At 42.1% G+C, this 16,624-nt stretch overlaps 1 long non-coding RNA gene across 1 annotated transcript; it reads left to right on the forward strand.

Annotated features, from left to right (window-relative positions):
* Window positions 1-404: 404 nt before the first annotated feature.
* LOC123645820 lies at window positions 405-7,079 on the forward strand. Its single transcript, XR_006737715.1, has 3 exons — window positions 405-758; window positions 5,424-5,486; window positions 6,104-7,079. It is a non-coding gene; the product is annotated as an uncharacterized LOC123645820 (long non-coding RNA).
* Window positions 7,080-16,624: the final 9,545 nt, after the last annotated feature.

The following is a 16,624-nucleotide window of genomic DNA, read 5'->3' on the forward strand; positions in this document are numbered from 1 at the left end:
TAGCTCAAAGCAACCTCAGACTCCTGGGCTTAAACAATCCTTCTGCCTCAGCCTCCCGAGTAGCTGGGACTACAGGCATGTGCCACCATGCCCGGCTAATTTTTTTCTATATATATTTTTAGCTGTCCAAATAATTTCTTTCTATATTTTTTTTCAGTAGAGACGGGGTCTTGCTCTTGCTCAGGCTGGTCTTGAACTCCTGACCTTGAGCGATCCTCCCGCCTCGGCCTACCAGAGTGCTAGGATTACGGGCATGAGCCACCGTGCCGGACCAAATGTTGCTCTCTTAACGACTTCCTTATGATGGTTATTTTGCAATGTCTGTTAGATAAATAATTCCATTCCATTAGAGTCAGTTTCTGAAGATTTATCTCATTTTTTCTGTTTGAAAATCATTGCCTGATTCTTCATTTTCTTTATCTCTCTGTGTTGATATCTGTGCATTATATTAATAGAAACCAGGTACTTCTCCAGGCTTCCATGGCTGGACTCATTAAGAAGACCCCTACCAATCTGCCTGGCCAGAGATTCTGGGGGCATCTACCAACTCTTTCCTTCCCCAGGAACAAGCAGGCATGTGTGGTTTTTGTCCGCTTCCTCTGTGCTGAGCCAGTGGGAGAAGCTATGACATCTGCCAGTCCACACCACTATCTCCATTCTCCCTGAGGAGGCTACACTGCCAGACCCATCAGTTCCAAGACTGACAAGATTACTGCCAGTGTTCTGGGAAACCCTGGAGAAGTTGGAGCATTGGACAGGTAGATCAAATCTTTCACTCCCCAGGGGGAAGCTGATAGCTGGGATTTTTTATCTGCTCACTCTGTCATGAGGAAGGATAAGATCTATGGCATCTGCCAGCCCAAGCTGCCATCTCTATTTTCCCTTAAGAGTATAGACTGTACCACTCTTGTCTGAGCTCTAAGGGTGGCAAGATACAAGTCAGCTCTCTGAGAAGCCCCCTTGGAAAAGTTGGAGCATTGGATGCATGAACCAACCCCTTCTCTCCCCTGAAAGAAGCTGTGAGATAGGCGAGGTCTCTTTTTGATTGCATGGCCCTGTGCTGGGGCTAAAGGTTCTGGAAAAGTGTGTCCCAAATCTCCCTACTGGCCTCAGTGAGTCTGGTTTTGTGTTCATTTGAGGTATTGAAGCCATTCAGTAAGTTTCTGGATTTCTTACAACGGAAATGTTTGCCATGAATTGTTGCTGAATTGGTATGTTTGTGGGAGGAAGGAGGATCCAGGGCTTCCTCACCCACCATTTTGCTGATGTAATACTGGAACACTCTCGCCACACATTTCAGTGTTATTCATAGTAGCAGGAAATTAATGTAACCCAAAATTCTATCATTGGAAACCAAAAAATTTACATTTATTTAGTTGAGTATGAGTACTATGCAGCTGCAAAAATAAGCAAAGAAGATCTTTATACATCAATAGAGTCAGATATTGAGTCATCTCTAAGATATACTATTAAGTAAAAAAAGTAGCATGTAAAATAGTTTTATGGCATGCAATTTTTGTATAAGAAAGAGGGAGAGGAAGGTTTAAATACATTTGCTTATATTTTCAAAGAGAAACAACGAAAGGATAAACCAAAACTAAACACTGGCTATCTAAAGAGGGAGAGAAGAAATTGTTGGGAGGAGATAAAAATGAGGCTAAATTTCTTTGAATGGTCTTTGTTTTATAATCTTGACTTTGGAGCCATGTAAATGTTTTACATAATTAAAAAGCAAAATTAAAACAAAGGCAGGAAATCCCTAAAACTTGAAAACAAATAAATATAAATGAATACAGCTGTGCATCAAGCTGTTGGCATAAACTACACATTGAAGTACTTCAGATGACTCTAAAACATAGCATTTTGACTGTACATGCCTAGGAGAATATATTCCAAGATCAAAAAGAATGCTAAAAAAGCTTAAATTCTGTTCAGTAGTCTTATTGTCAGTAGTCAATACATAGGCATTGTTCTTTCAAGAGTATTATGTATTCTGCAGGTAAAGCAAAGAAGTAATCACTGTTAATATCATAGGAACCAAAATTTTCAGCATAATTGAAAGATATATAATTACATACTCAAATGAGTTAAACAAAAAGCCTATTATCCTTTGTGTTAATGGGAAATAAGTATAAATTAAAAAAAAAAAGACTTTAGTCTGGGTACAATGACTCAGGCATATAATCCCAGCACTTTTGGAGGCCAAGGCAGGAGGATTGCTTGAGGACAGAAATTTGAGAGTGGCCTGGGCAACATAGCAAGACCCCATCTCTAAAAAAAATTTTTAAAAATCAGCCAGTCATGGTGGCATGTACTTGTAGTTCCAGCTACTTGGGAGGCTGAGGCAGGAGGTTTGCTTGAGCCCAGGAGTTGGAGGTTGCAGTGAGCTATAATTGCACCACTGCACTCCAGCTTGGGTGATAGAGTGAGACCTTGTCTCTACATAAATAAATTAATAAAGAAATTAATTAATTAATTTTATATTTTAGAGCAGTATTAGGTTCACAGCTAATTTGAATGAAAGGTACAGAGAGTTCTCATATATCCTATGCCTCCCACATGTACAACCTCCCCTATGATCAGCATCCCACATCAAAGTGGTACATTTTTTATAACTGACGGACCTACACTGACACATCATTATCACTCAAAGCCCACAGTTTGCATTAGGGTTCACTCTTGGTATTGTATTAATATATTCTATGGGTTTTGACAAATGTATATAATGACATGTATCCACCATTATATCATACAGAATAGTTTGACTGCCCTAAAAATCTTCTGTGCTCTATTTATTCATCCCTCTCCCCAACCTCTGTTCTTTTTTTTTGAAGAGATGGGGTCTTGCTATGTTGCCCAGGCTAGAGTGCAGTGCTTATTCATAGGCATAATCATGGCAACTATAGCCTCAGACCCCTGGCCTCCAGCAATCCTTTTGCCTCATCCTCTTAGTAGCTAGAACTACAGGCATGTACCACCATGCTCAGCTAACCACTGTTCTTTTTACTGTCTCCATAGTTTTGCCCTTTGCAGAATGTCATTTTGTTAGAATCATCCAATATATGTAGCCTTTTCAGATTGGCTTCTTTCCATTAGTAACATGCATTTCAAGTTCCTCCATGTCTTTTTTTTTTTTTTTTTACCACCAAAACAGTTTTATTATTGTCACTGACAACAAGCACAACACTGCAATTGTATCATTTTGTTTGTTTTTTTAAACATAACTTAAGCATGCATTAAAAATATGCTTACATATAACAAATGTGACACATTAAAGAAGTCCTCTGTAAACATAATCCCTTCTCAATATCTTTTCATGCTTTGTTTCATACACAAATAACTTAATCTACAAAGTCATAAATAAAACTCAACTGTCATGGCCTAGAATTATATATACATTTTTGGAGCTTAATAAAAGCACTCTATGATTTTATAAATAACATGCTGTATTTGCAGTGTTTATTATCAATCAAATGACTTATCACAAGTTCTTATTGTCTCCCAATCTATTCTACCAATAATAGACCATGCAGTGCACTTGGTAAAAATGTCATGCATTGAAAAAGTTAAAACAGTCAAAAGCCTAGATTTTTAAAAAAGAGTAGCAGAGAAGGTTGCTATTTAAATATTACTAAGTCTTATTAAAAGTACTTCAGCTTGTCTGAAAAACAAAAAATGCTACTAAAGAGTGAATGCTTGTACTGTCATTTAAATGGTATCTAACATAATCTAAAATTTAAGGAACAATAAAATCAGATTAAATCTGTATTAGTCTTGCCAAAAAAATAAATCCATTGAGGTTTGGTTATAGGAAAAGAATCAATATTATCCCAGATTTTCTCAAGTTTATTCTTGAATCCTCACTTTGATGAGTTAAAGCATTAAGGGTAAAAATAATGACACAGAAAATGATTTCAAAAAGCCATACTTATAATTCCTGATACAGAACATTAGATTATTTAGTTTTTAGTGACTGCAAATACTTATTTCTTCAGAAAATATTAAATATCTGTTGAAACACACAGCCTATCAGTGATTTATTAAATAACCACTCAAGATTCATCAGGTAAGCACTCAAATTACTTTTATGTATTATAATAAAAGTAAGCAGGAATTATAAATGTTGGCTATGTTTCATTTTATGCATTATTTTTAGGCCTTCATTTATATAGTATAAAACTTAAAAAAACTTCTTAATTAACATTTTCATTAGATTTAAATGATTCAAACTACCAATAATGCTAAGCTAAGCACAGTCATTTCCTTTAAAATCTAAGTTTCTAAAAAATTTTTTTCTTTCTTTTTTTTTTTTATTTCAGCTCATTATGGGGGTACAAAAGTTCAGGTTATATATATTGCCCATACCCCCCCATTCCCCTGGAAAAATTTTATTTTTCAATCAATACAAAAGTAGATCTGGTTTACGTTATTTAACTGCCAAAAAGTTGTTTTAAAAACTAAATATTTTTTTCTTAAAGAGCAGATTACAAGAAATGTTTTAAAAAGCAAGATTCTGATATATATATAATGAGTCTAAACCAAAATTCACAAATGTCAGCTGAAATCCTATCAACCTCCAGCCCAATACAACATAAATTCACAGTTTTTATGCACAAATAATTCAAACTTAAAGTTTATTATGGAAATGTCCACAAGTCATAACTACTCCACATCACTACTGATGGGTTCCACTATATTTCAACCAGGCACAGCAGACGTGCACATCTGATAGAAAGACTGCTTAGAAAATTAAAGCTATCAGAGCTATAAATAAGGAATACATAAATAAGAATACCACAATGCCAAAGCATTAGAGCCCTTGAAAGAAAGTAAGATGTGATATAAACACATCTGATAGTTCTCTCTGTAGTAAGTCATTTTCCACTGATTTATAAAGCTATGGTTTTCTAATTTTTTTAAAAAGGAAAATTTTCTACACTGCTGCATGCAGTAATTTCATTGTACATTCTTGACTACAATGCAATCTTCAAACTCTCTTGCAGAGCTTGGCATATCTTATCAGAATTTCTCCAAAAAGTCAGCTCTACTACTTGCCATGGCAGAGGCCATGCGGGGCTGGCCATGTCTTTTCACAGCTTGACAGCTCACTTCTTTTTAGCTCTGAGTAATATTCAATCGTCCAGATGTACCATAGTTTATCCATGCACCTACTGAAGGGCATTTTGGTTGTTTCTAAGTTTTGGCTATTACAAATAAAACTGCAATAAACATCCATGTGCAGGTTTTGTGTAGACGCAAGTTTTTAACTCATTTGGATAAATACCAAGGAGTACAATTGCTGAGTCATGTGTTAATTGTATGTTTAGTTTTGTAAGGGCCTGGTAACTGTCTTCTAACGTAGCTACACCACTTTGCATTCCCAGCTGCAATGAAAGAGTTTCTCTTACTCTGTTTCCTCACAGGATGCCAGGAAACTGACCTATCCCATCTCCTAGAACTCTTGGGAAGTGCAGATTCTGTTTATGGTGAGTACAGATTCTTCCAGAGAGGGCAGGTCATGGGTCAAACAGGTCTGGGTCCCTCCATGATGGTTCATGTTTTCCATGACGTCTCCAGAATACCTTCTTCGCCAAAGCACTAAATCCCGAGTGACTACTGGGATATCTGAATGAACTTCTGATGCCTCCTCCCATCCCCATGTACACTGAAGCACCATCACCTGAGAGTGACTGTTCCTTACACCCCGGAACAAGCCCAGCTAATTCCTCCGGAAGGCTGGGGCTTCCCTGCCCCACTCCAGTGTGTGCGCTGCGGTGCCATCTATGCTGGGGGGCAGCGTTTGAGGGAGCAGGTGTGGGGTCTCCAAGGGCTCTAACTGAAGCCCCTTAGAGAGTCCTAGGCCTCATTTCAGTTTGCTGAAGCTTTGGTCAGTTCAATACCTCCTCAAAGATGGTGTATTAATATCCAATTGCTGCTTTGACAAATTATCACAAACTTAGTGGCTTAAAATAAAACAAATGTATTCTTAGAGTTCTAAAGATCAGAAGTCTGAAATCAGTTTCATTTGGGCTAAAGTCAGGTGTTGGCAGGGCTGGTTCCCTGCAGGCTCTGAGGGAATAATCGGTTTCCTTGCCTTCTTCAGCTTCTAGGGGCCACCTTCGGTCCTTGGCTCGAGACCCCGTCCTCACATCACTGCAACCTCTCGCTTCCGTCGCTGTCACATCTCCTGCTAGTCACTGTGATCTCCTGCCTTCCCCTGTAAGGACCTCTGTGATCACATCGGGCCCACCTGGATAACCTGGGATACTCTCCCCATCTCACGTCCTTGCCTTGAATCACACTGCAATGTCCCTTCTATCATATAAGGTAACAAGTCCCAGGTTTGAAAGATTAGGACATACAATTTCACTCTGATTAATTGCCTAGTAGCTGCAATCTTAAAGTCCTACCTCCCCCGCCTCCTCCTCCAGCATGTTCGCACCCACTCCTAGCCCAACATAACCAATTCCCTCCAGCAGCAACCCTTCCTGCTTCTGTGTCACAGGCTCCAAGCGAGGACTTTTTAGGGCTGAGTTACTTAGACCTCAGGAGATCCTGACTCTCAGACACCGTTTCTCCCCAGTTCAATAAAATGTCAAACATCGAACCAAATACACATATTTAGAACATATTTTTCATTTATAGAAAACATTTAAAGTATAAAAGCCTAGAGAGCCAGTGAAAATAGCTTGACGTGAAGGGTGAGGAGAATACACAGGAGCTCACTGAAATTTTCACTACACAACAGTGGCAGGGGGTTCACCACTAGGTGGATTTCTTAGGGAAACATTTCATTCCCGAGCCTCTAAGAGTCCTGGCGCGGCTCCGGTGGAGGCGGGAGATGGCAGTGGAGATGGGCCCCTGGGCTCCTGGGAGGCACCACTGTCTGTGGCCCCATCGGAGGTTGATCTGAGGTTAAAAAGAAAAAAAGGCTGTGCCTGATGCAGTCTCTCCAGACGTCAGACTCACCCTTCCTCAGGAATAGAGATTGCCTCTCCTTTCTTTGACCCCTGTCACCTACGACCCCAAGCCCCCTGGCATTTGCTTCCCGTTTCCCCGAGGCTCAGTGATAAGATGTATTAAGCTACTCTTTTTTTTTTTTTTTTTTTTTTGAGACAGAGTCTCACTTTGTTGCCCCGGCTAGAGTGAGTGCCGTGGTGTCAGCCTAGCTCACAGCAACCTCAAACTCCTGGGCTTAAGCGATCCTACTGTCTCAGCCTCCCGAGTAGCTGGGACTACAGGCATGAGCCACCATGCCCGGCTAATTTTTTTTGTATATATATTTTTAGTTGGCCAGATAATTTCTTTCTATTTTTAGTAGAGACGGGGTCTCACTCTTGCTCAGGCTGGTCTCGAACTCCTGACCTCGAGCGATCCACCCGCCTCGGCCTCCCAGAGCTAGGATTACAGGCGTGAGCCACCGCGCCCGGCCTAAGCTACTCTTAATATCCAGGTGCCATCTTAGAGGAAGAAATGAAGTCTGAAAGATCCAAAACTTTATTCTCAGGACAGGTATCTAAAAGAGATCATTTACCCTCAAGAGACTGGGATACTATTAATCAACAAACTTAAAATGCCTCCCCCCAACTGTGGGCTGCAACCGGGACATATGCTTCAAAGGAGTTCACACACTGTGCCCACAAGTGCAGGATGTGGCCTAGACCATAAGGTCAGAGGAGGATTCCCTAAGATATACTTGATATCTAAAGGATTGGGAATTGTCTACGTGAAGATGGGGAGGGAAAAGCTTTCCAGGCAGAGATGACAGAGGGATATTGCCCATGGCACAAGGCAATAAGACAGGAATAAGGGGTTAAAGAAAGGCCACATGGTCAGAGCTGAGCAAGTGAGGAGTGATCTCACGAGAGATGTACCTGAAGAGGTGGGTGGGGACCAGACAGTGCAGGGTCCTGTAAGACCTGCTGAAGAGCTTTGCTTTATCTTAAGAGCAATGGGAAGTCACTGAACAGCATCATAAGCTCACATTTGCTGCAGTGCGGAAGATGGATTCACTGGGGGTTACGGGGTGTTCACAGTCAATGACAGTGGACCAGTTAGGAAGTTACTGTGGCTTAATTTTTTCATCTAGTGGGGTGAGTCTCAAAAAATATAAACAGCCTTATTTTATTCAAAACAATTCTTAACAATCTTATTTTTCTGTTTTGATATTTCTTGTCATGTTTTACCAAACATCAATCTAATATTTTAAATAAAATTATATTAAATCTATGTGGTTCTTAGTGGATATTGTCACCTTTCCTGTATTCAGCTAAACAAATGAATTATATAAAGCCTCAAGTGTCTGTGTAAGGCTCTTAACCTCAGTCTTAACTACCAACTATCATCACCTTAAACAATCTTCCTGTAATTAGAAAAAGTCATGAAGCATAGGATTATTTTTTCCAGATTTGCAAAAATGATGTTGGTGTTTTAATATGGATTGCACTGAATCTGTAGATCACTTTGGGTAGTATAGACATTTTATGGAACAAAAGAAGACCCCGTATAGCAAAAGCAATCTTAAGCAAAAAGAACAAATTGGGAGGCATCAATTTATCAGACTTCAAGCAATACTATAAGACTATAGTACCTAAAACAGCATAGTACTGGCACAAGAACAGAGACATAAACCAATGCAACAGAACTAAGAACCCATATATAAAGCCATCCTCATATAGCCATCTAATCTTTGACAAAGCAGACAATAACATACACTGGGGAAAAGAATCCTTATTCAATAAATGGTGCTGGGAAAACTGGATAGCCACATGTAGAAGACTGAAACAGGATCTGCACTTTTCACCTCTCACAAAAATCAACTCACCGTGGATAACAGACTTAAACCTAAGTGTGAAAGTATAAGAATTCTAGAAGAAAATGTTGGAAAAACTCTTATAGACATTGGCCTAGGCAAAGAATTTATGAAGAAGACACTAAAGGCAATCATAGCAACAACAAAAATAAACAAATGGGACCTGATCAAATTAAAAAGCTTCTGCACAGCCAAGGAAACTATCATGAGAGCAAACAGACAACCTACAGAATGGGAGAAAATATTCACATGCTACACATCAGATAAAGGGCTAATAACTAGAATCTATATAGAACTCAGGAAAATCAGCAAGAAAAAAATCAAACAACCCTATCAACAAGTGGGCAAAGGACATGAACAGAAACTTTTCAAAAGAAGATAGATTAATGGCCAAAAAACAGATGAAAAAATGCTCAACATCTCTAGTCATCAGGGAAATACAAATCAAAACCACAGTGAGATATCACAATCTGCAGTGATAATAGCCCTTGTCAAAAAGTCCCCAAACAAGGCCAGGTGCGGGCTCACACTTGTAATGCTAGCACTCTGGGAGGCTGAGGTGGGTGGATTGTTTGAGCTCAGGAATTCAAGACCAGCCTGAGCAAGAGCAAGACCCCGTCTCTACTAAAAATACAAAGAAATTAGCTGGACAACTAAAAATATATAGAAAAAATTAGCTGGGCATTGTGGCGCATGCCTGCAGTCACAGCTACTCGGGAGGCTGAGGCAGTAAGATTGCTTGAGCCCAGGAGTTTGAGGTTGCTGTGAGCTAGGCTGATGCGACAGCACTCTAGCCTGGGCAACAGAGTGAGACTCTGTCTCGAAAAAAAAAGAAAGCCCCCAAACAATAAATATTGGCATGGATGTGGAGAGACAGGAACACTCATACACTGCTGGTGGGACTGCAAACTAGTGCGACCTCTGTGGAAAGTAATATGAAGATACCCCAAAGAACTCAAGTAGAACTACCATTTGATCCAGCAACCCCATTACTGGGCATCTATCCAAAGGAACAAAAGACATTCTATAAAAAAGACATCTGCACTAGAATCTTTATAGCAGCACAATTCATAATTGCAAAGATGTGGAAATAACCCAAGTGCCCATCAATACATGGGTGGATTAATAAAATGTGGTATACGTATACCATGGAGTTCTACTCAGCCACAAAAAACAATGGTGATGTAGCACCTCTTGTATTATCCTGGATAGAGCTGGAAGAATGGAAAAACAAGCACCACATGTACTCACCATAAAATTGGTATTAACTGATCAACACATAAGTGCACATATAGTAATAACATTCATCAGGTGTCAGGCAGATGGAAGGTGGAAGGAGGGGGTATATTCATACCTAATGAGTGTGGTATGCACTGTCTGGGGGATGGACATGCTTGAAGCTCTGACTTGGGGTGGGGGGGCAAAAGCAATATATGTAACCTAAACATTTGTACTCCTGTTATATGCTGAAATAAAAAAAATTAAATGCAAAAATAAATAAATATGATGTGGGAAAAAAAAAAGAAAAAGAAAAAGTCGCTACCTCATCCATACAAGATTGGAAAAGAATAAAAACCAAACTCAGTTTAGATAAATTCTCCACTGCTCCTGAATTATTCTGATTTTCTTACAGATCTTACAGGAGAACCTCATTTTGTACCCTCCAAAATTCTCTGCTAGAATCATTCACATTGAAAATTGTCTATTGCTTGCAGCTGACTGAAAGCCAAACATTCTTATCTAGGATAATCCACTGCACTTCATACGGGCTCCAGAAGGGAAAGTATTCTCAAAGATACTGTAGAAACAAATGCTGCCAAAGAGAATGCTTCATCTTTTCTTTCAAAGCATCACAGTAGCAGAGAGTGGCGGCTGCAGTGCTGACAGCTAAACTCAGGTATTAGAGGTCATGGCGGGGAGAAGGTGAAGTTCTGGTTCAGACAAACAGGAGAGACTTCACTGAGTGCCTTGGCGGTTTAGTTGATGCCTCAGGAATAAGGACTACACTACATAAATGCTATACTGCCATGGGATGAATTGCAAAAGAGAAATAAGCCTGTCTTAAGTATAAAACCAAAACTGATAAGATCAAAAAGAACTGCAAGACATTTAACAGTATACCAGAACAAAACTCAACATTCATTAAGGTAGACAACAAAATTCAGACTCCTTACATTGTACTATTAAAATATCCAGCATAAGATAAAAAATTACCAGGCATGTGTAGAAAAGTATAATTTGTAATTAAGAAAAAAAGCTGTCACAATGTCCCAGATGTTGGAATTAGTAGCCTAGAGGCTTTAAAATTGCTATGTTAATATTAAAATGTGTTCAAGGACACAGGAAAAGACTATAATGAATGGAGATGTAAACTCAAAGCAGAAAAATGGAAACTTATATAGAGTGAACCAAATGGAAATCCAACAAATGAAAAGCACAACATCTGAAATGAAAATTCATTAGATAGGCTTAACAGAAAGTATGAAATTGCAGAAGAAAAACAGTGAACTTGAACAGAGAGCAATAGAAATTATTTAATCTGAAAATTAGAGAGAAATGAAATTTTTTTTTAAAAGGTGAGTCACAGTGACTTGTGAGACAATATCAAGTGTTCAAATACACATGTAACTGGAGTCCCAAGAGGAGGGATGAGGAGGAGATTGGGGGGAAAATTTTAAAGAAATAATGGCTGAAAATTTTCCAGTGAAAATCACTAACCTGCATCCAAGACGCTCAGTAAACCCCAGGAGGATAAATAAAAAGAAAACAACACCTACATCACAGCTGACTGAGTGCTCACAAATATGTAATCTACCCTTGATTTGACAAAACTGGTCAGCTTCCTCTCCTCACCTCAGGCCCCTAATCCTTGGCTCATCCGGAAGCTAGAGCAGCACTAAGGTGCAAAACAACCTCCCTTAACAGTCATCCCAAGTGTCAACCAACCACAGAGAAAAGTATTTCCTGTTCAAATGCCCTAATTTTGCCACCTGCTTCACCCCTGCTACTTGCCTGAAGTCCCTGCTAGCTCTGCTTACCCCTCCCTATAAAAGAAAGCCTTTTTCTGTTTGATTTGGAAACACTTGCAGATCTTGAGGCTGTTCTATTGCAATAGTCTTTATGAATAAAAGCTCTCCTTATCCAAGTACAGATTTATTTTTATTTGACATAGTGAAATTGCTGAAAACTAAATATAAAGAGCTAGGTGCAGTGGTTCATGCCTGTAAATACTAACAGTTTGGGAGGCCAAGGCTACTCAGGAGGTTCAGGCAGGAGGATCGTGTGACCCTAGTAATTCTGGGCTGTTGTGAGCTATGCTGATCGGGTATCTGCTCTAAGTTTTTCATCGGTATCTAACCTCTTGGGAGTGGAGGACCAAAAAGTTGACTAAGGAGAGGTGAACTGGCCCAGGTCATAAAAGAATCAGGTCAAAACTCCTGTGCTGATCAGTAGTAGGATTGTGCCTGTGAATAGATAGCTACTGTACTCCAGCCTGAGCAACATAGCAAGACCCTGTCTCTTAAAAAAAGTAAAAACCCAGTAGAGGGAAAAAAGACATTGTGTATTGGGGAAACAATAATATAAATGAATGCTGACTCCTCATTAGAAACAATGGACACCAGACAATATTAGAATGGCAGCTTTAAAATGCTGAAAGGAAAAAATTATGGACTCAGAGTGCTATATTCAGTAAACATATCCACTAAAAATGGGTGAAATAAAGACATTTTCAGATAACTATAACGTGAGAGAATCTGTCACCAGCAGACCTACATGACAAGAAATGCCAATGGGGAGATTCTTCAGACTAAAGGAAAATGATTTTAGATGGAAATGCAGATCAACAAGGAAGAATGAAGAACACTGAGCAGAGAACACTGAGAATGATGGACATGCGTCCTTTCTGGTTAAGATGTGGGTAGAGAAACCACTAGATCTCAGAAATGTTAATACTTATGATACAACCAACATATGAGCCACATAGCGTAGTTGGTTTAGAGTCGGACAGTTCCAGATGTGAATCCTAGCTCTACCACTTCCAGGTAGCTACCACAAGCCACGTTGGCTGAGTGAGCTCCCCTGACCACCACATTTGAGCTGCCCTCAGAGCAGGGGCAGCTCCCGCTCCAGGTCCTCAACGCTCTGAGCCAGGCGGACTCTCCTAACCTCCAGCTCCAGGGCCCAGGCTCCCAGCTTCTCCCTGTCTGGGCCACCTGCCTCCTTTGGGTTAGGTCTGTCTTCCTGCCACTGATGAGGGAAGATGCTGGAGCCATGTGGAAAGGACAGGGGTGGAACGAGGAGAGATGACCCCTGAGAGCTCTCAGCTCACTCTGCCTGAGCCCACTATGTAGTCTTAGCCATGACTTTTGTCACTCTAACACTCTTGAGGTGTCAACACCTACCACACACTTGGCAAGATGCCAACGAGCTCCCTTCAGGGCTGACCTGGTGATTAATTAATGAGCATACAGTGTTCCTGGAGTTTATGCTGCCACATTAATAATGCACAGCAACAGCCAATCATATCATCATACGATGGTCACGTTTAATAATTTAGAACAATTATTGAATGATTAAATCTCACAGCATTTTATAGCACTTCACCTTATCCTGGTTTTTTTCCTTTCATTAATACCAGGGATATTTATGCATAGTGTTTCTTTAAGAATGAAGTTCTCCTGTTACTTTATCCTCACCAAATCACCACCTTCTGACCCCTCAATGAAGCTGGGGACAGGTCCCTACACCTGGTCCCTCCACTGTGGAGCTGGCTTCACAGCTGCCTGTCTGAGGTAGAGGGAGGGAGGCTGCAGAGAGGAACTGACCCCTCAGCTTAGCACCCACTGAGTCCAGATAAACCTTGGGGCCAGAATGATTGGCACAGGAAGCCAGCAGCTGCTTTGGAGTTTTACAGGATGGTCCCATTTTAGGGGCTCAGGGATCCTGTAGGGCCAGAGGAGACATGGTTCCTGCAGCCGTGCTGGGAAGGGCATCCCCATTTCATGGCCAGTACTAGGGCCCGCCCTGCCCTCTTTGTTCACAAGAGAAATTTTCCCTCAGTGGTTCAAGGGCACAAGTGCCCTCTCTTGTCATTTTGTCTTAGAGAGAGGCCAGATTTAGAAGAACTGCTATTCCAGACTCCTGATGTCAACGCCCAGGCACACACGGGCTCCTGGAACTCTCCATTTCAGGTAGCATCCCGGCTCTCCCTGCTGTGTGGAAAAATGAGAAGAAAAGCCACCCCCAGGTCCCTCCTTGGCCCCACTCCCAGAGTCACTGGCAGGGAGCAGGTACTGGGAAGAGGGGATTCCGGGGTTTCAGAGGGTATCCCAGCCCAGACGCCCATTCTGGAATGGTGGTGAAGGGCAGTGTCCAACTGCCCCTCCACCACCCAGGGTGTTATCCATTTTTAGCAACTCAGGGACTGGGGTAGGGTGAGGGGTCACTGGGCTCAGGTGAGAAAGAAAGGATGACAAGGAAGCAGCTAAGCACAGAGAGAAGGAAAGCATTCTAGCCGGTCTACAGCATGTGCTGAAGCTCCACTGCAATCTCCTTCTAGCCAAGACAGAGTAACAGGTACAGATTTACTTTCTTATTGGAAACAACCAAAACCAAAAAGATAAAGTACATTGAACAATGATTTTCAAGACAGAGGACTTCAGGCAATGAACACTGTGACCACTGAAAGACAGGAAACATATGAAGGAAGCCTTATGAATGCCCTAGCTCCCTGCCTTGACAGACTCTCCAGCCCATGACCCAGGGAAGAAAAACTGAGGTCGAGTCTACCAGACTCCCTGGGTAGGGGTGATGAAGCTGAGAGTCTAGTAAAACCAAGGCAGACAGAGATCACAGGACAGAACATGGGAGAGGAGAGAGCAGCACAGGGAAAGAACCACGGACACCTGCAGAGATCCCTCTTGGGCATGTAGAAGCGCGATGAACGATGCATGGGTGCTAGGACACTACTCAAGACCAAGGGAAAAAAGTCCTAAAAACTTAGAGGAAACTGTGCCTGGTGCTCACACAGTGCCAGGAAGAGTGTCCCTTCCCATGAGCCATGTTGGAAAAACTCACACTTCACAGGACAATGAACAATCAGAAAGGTCTTGACTCAGGAGAGGGAAATTAGCCCAAAACATAAAAGCAAGACAGGAAAGGATCAAGCTGTTTATAAGTAACTCAACTGAGTTCCAAAATGAAGCTCAAGCAGGTAAGCAGAGGTATGGAAGATATGTTTTAAAAACCAAATTGTACTTGTGGAGATGCGAATTACACTGTCAGAGATGAAAAGTACGCTGGATGAAAGGAAGCACAGATTAGACATCACAAAAGAAAAGATTCACAAATCTGAGACCTCAGTGAACTATAAGAAAACTTCAAGCAGCTAATACTTAAGTCCCAAAAGAGGGAGGACGAGAGACAGGAAAAAAAATTAAAGAAGGGGCTCCTGCTCCGTCCAGGATGATACAAGAAGCGCTAGCTCATCGGGTGTCGGGCAGGCGGTGGGGGAGGGGACGGGCATCGTCACACCTAATGGGTGCAGAGCGCACCACCTGGGGGCTGGGCGTGCTAGTAGCTCTGACTCGGTGTGGCAAGGGCGATATATGTAACCTAAACATTTGTGCCCCCATAGTATTCTGTAATTTAAAAAAATATTAAGAGAGAGCGCGGTGAGACGCGGAGCAGCCAGTTCCCGCGGGGCCAGCCCTGCCCTCCGGGTCCTCCGGGCCCTGCAGCTCCGGGTGAGCTGGGCCCCCGCCCTGCGGACACCGGAGCCCTCGCCGGGGCTGCCCCCGGCCCGGCCGGGCCCCGAAGCAGCGGCGAACGTCTCCGCCAGCCCCATCTCGGCGACCTGATGACGGCGGCTAGGCCGAGCCCCCTCCAAGCCTCCGGGACGGGGCGCCGCGGGAGGCGGGCGTGGCGGGGCGAGAACGGCGGCCCGTCAGGGTTTGGAGCGCCCGAGAAAGCCCTCTGTGGACGCCAGCTCGGTCACCTCCTCGTGGAGCGGCGCAGATCCGGGTCTTGCTGTGACCGCGCTGTCCCAGCCGGGCGAGCCCTACTTGGTCCAGACAACGACGGACAAAGGCCTTGGGGCCTGGAAGCGGAGCGGAGCCGGGATGACGACGGGTGGGACGGCCGGCGGGCCATCGGGCGGCTGGTCTCCCTTCGTCACCAGACACAAGAAAAAAACATCCCACATTTGGAAATGCCCACCACCCTTTGGGAAGATTTACTGGCTGATTATAGAAGAAGTCCTGTGTATATAATAGGAGAAAGCTGCCCTCAACTTTCCCCCAAACCTTTTAAAAGAAAACGTTTACTACATCTAATCCTTCTAGATGTAAAGAGGTTGCCGACATAGGATAGAGTTAGAAAATAACGCATCTTGTAAATGCCCATTTGTTATAAAAAAAAAAAAAATAGGAAAAGAATGTCTTCTGGAAATGACTTTTTGAAATGGAATTGTTAGACCACCTCTGGAAGCGACGCTTGTCCACCGTTTGTTCAGTGGGTTAGAGGACATGGAGCAGAAGACCTTGAGAAGGAAGAGAAGATTCTGTGCCAGACTGGTCATATTTAGAAGACATTTTCATAGTACAAGCATTATGGTGCTGAAACATAGTCCAAAACTGAATATTCATCAAGAAAAGCTAATGGTGTCTGTTTGGTGGTCCAGGCTGGTATTGTCCACTACAGCTTCATGAAAACTGGTCAATCGATTCTGTAGATGTCTACTGCAATCAACTGGATGAAATGATGAGGATGCTTGCAATTAAGCAGCCAAAACTGGTCAATAGAGACAGGCCA

This window comes from Lemur catta, chromosome 10 (assembly GCF_020740605.2).
Source record: "Lemur catta isolate mLemCat1 chromosome 10, mLemCat1.pri, whole genome shotgun sequence".
Lineage (NCBI taxonomy): Eukaryota > Metazoa > Chordata > Mammalia > Primates > Lemuridae > Lemur > Lemur catta.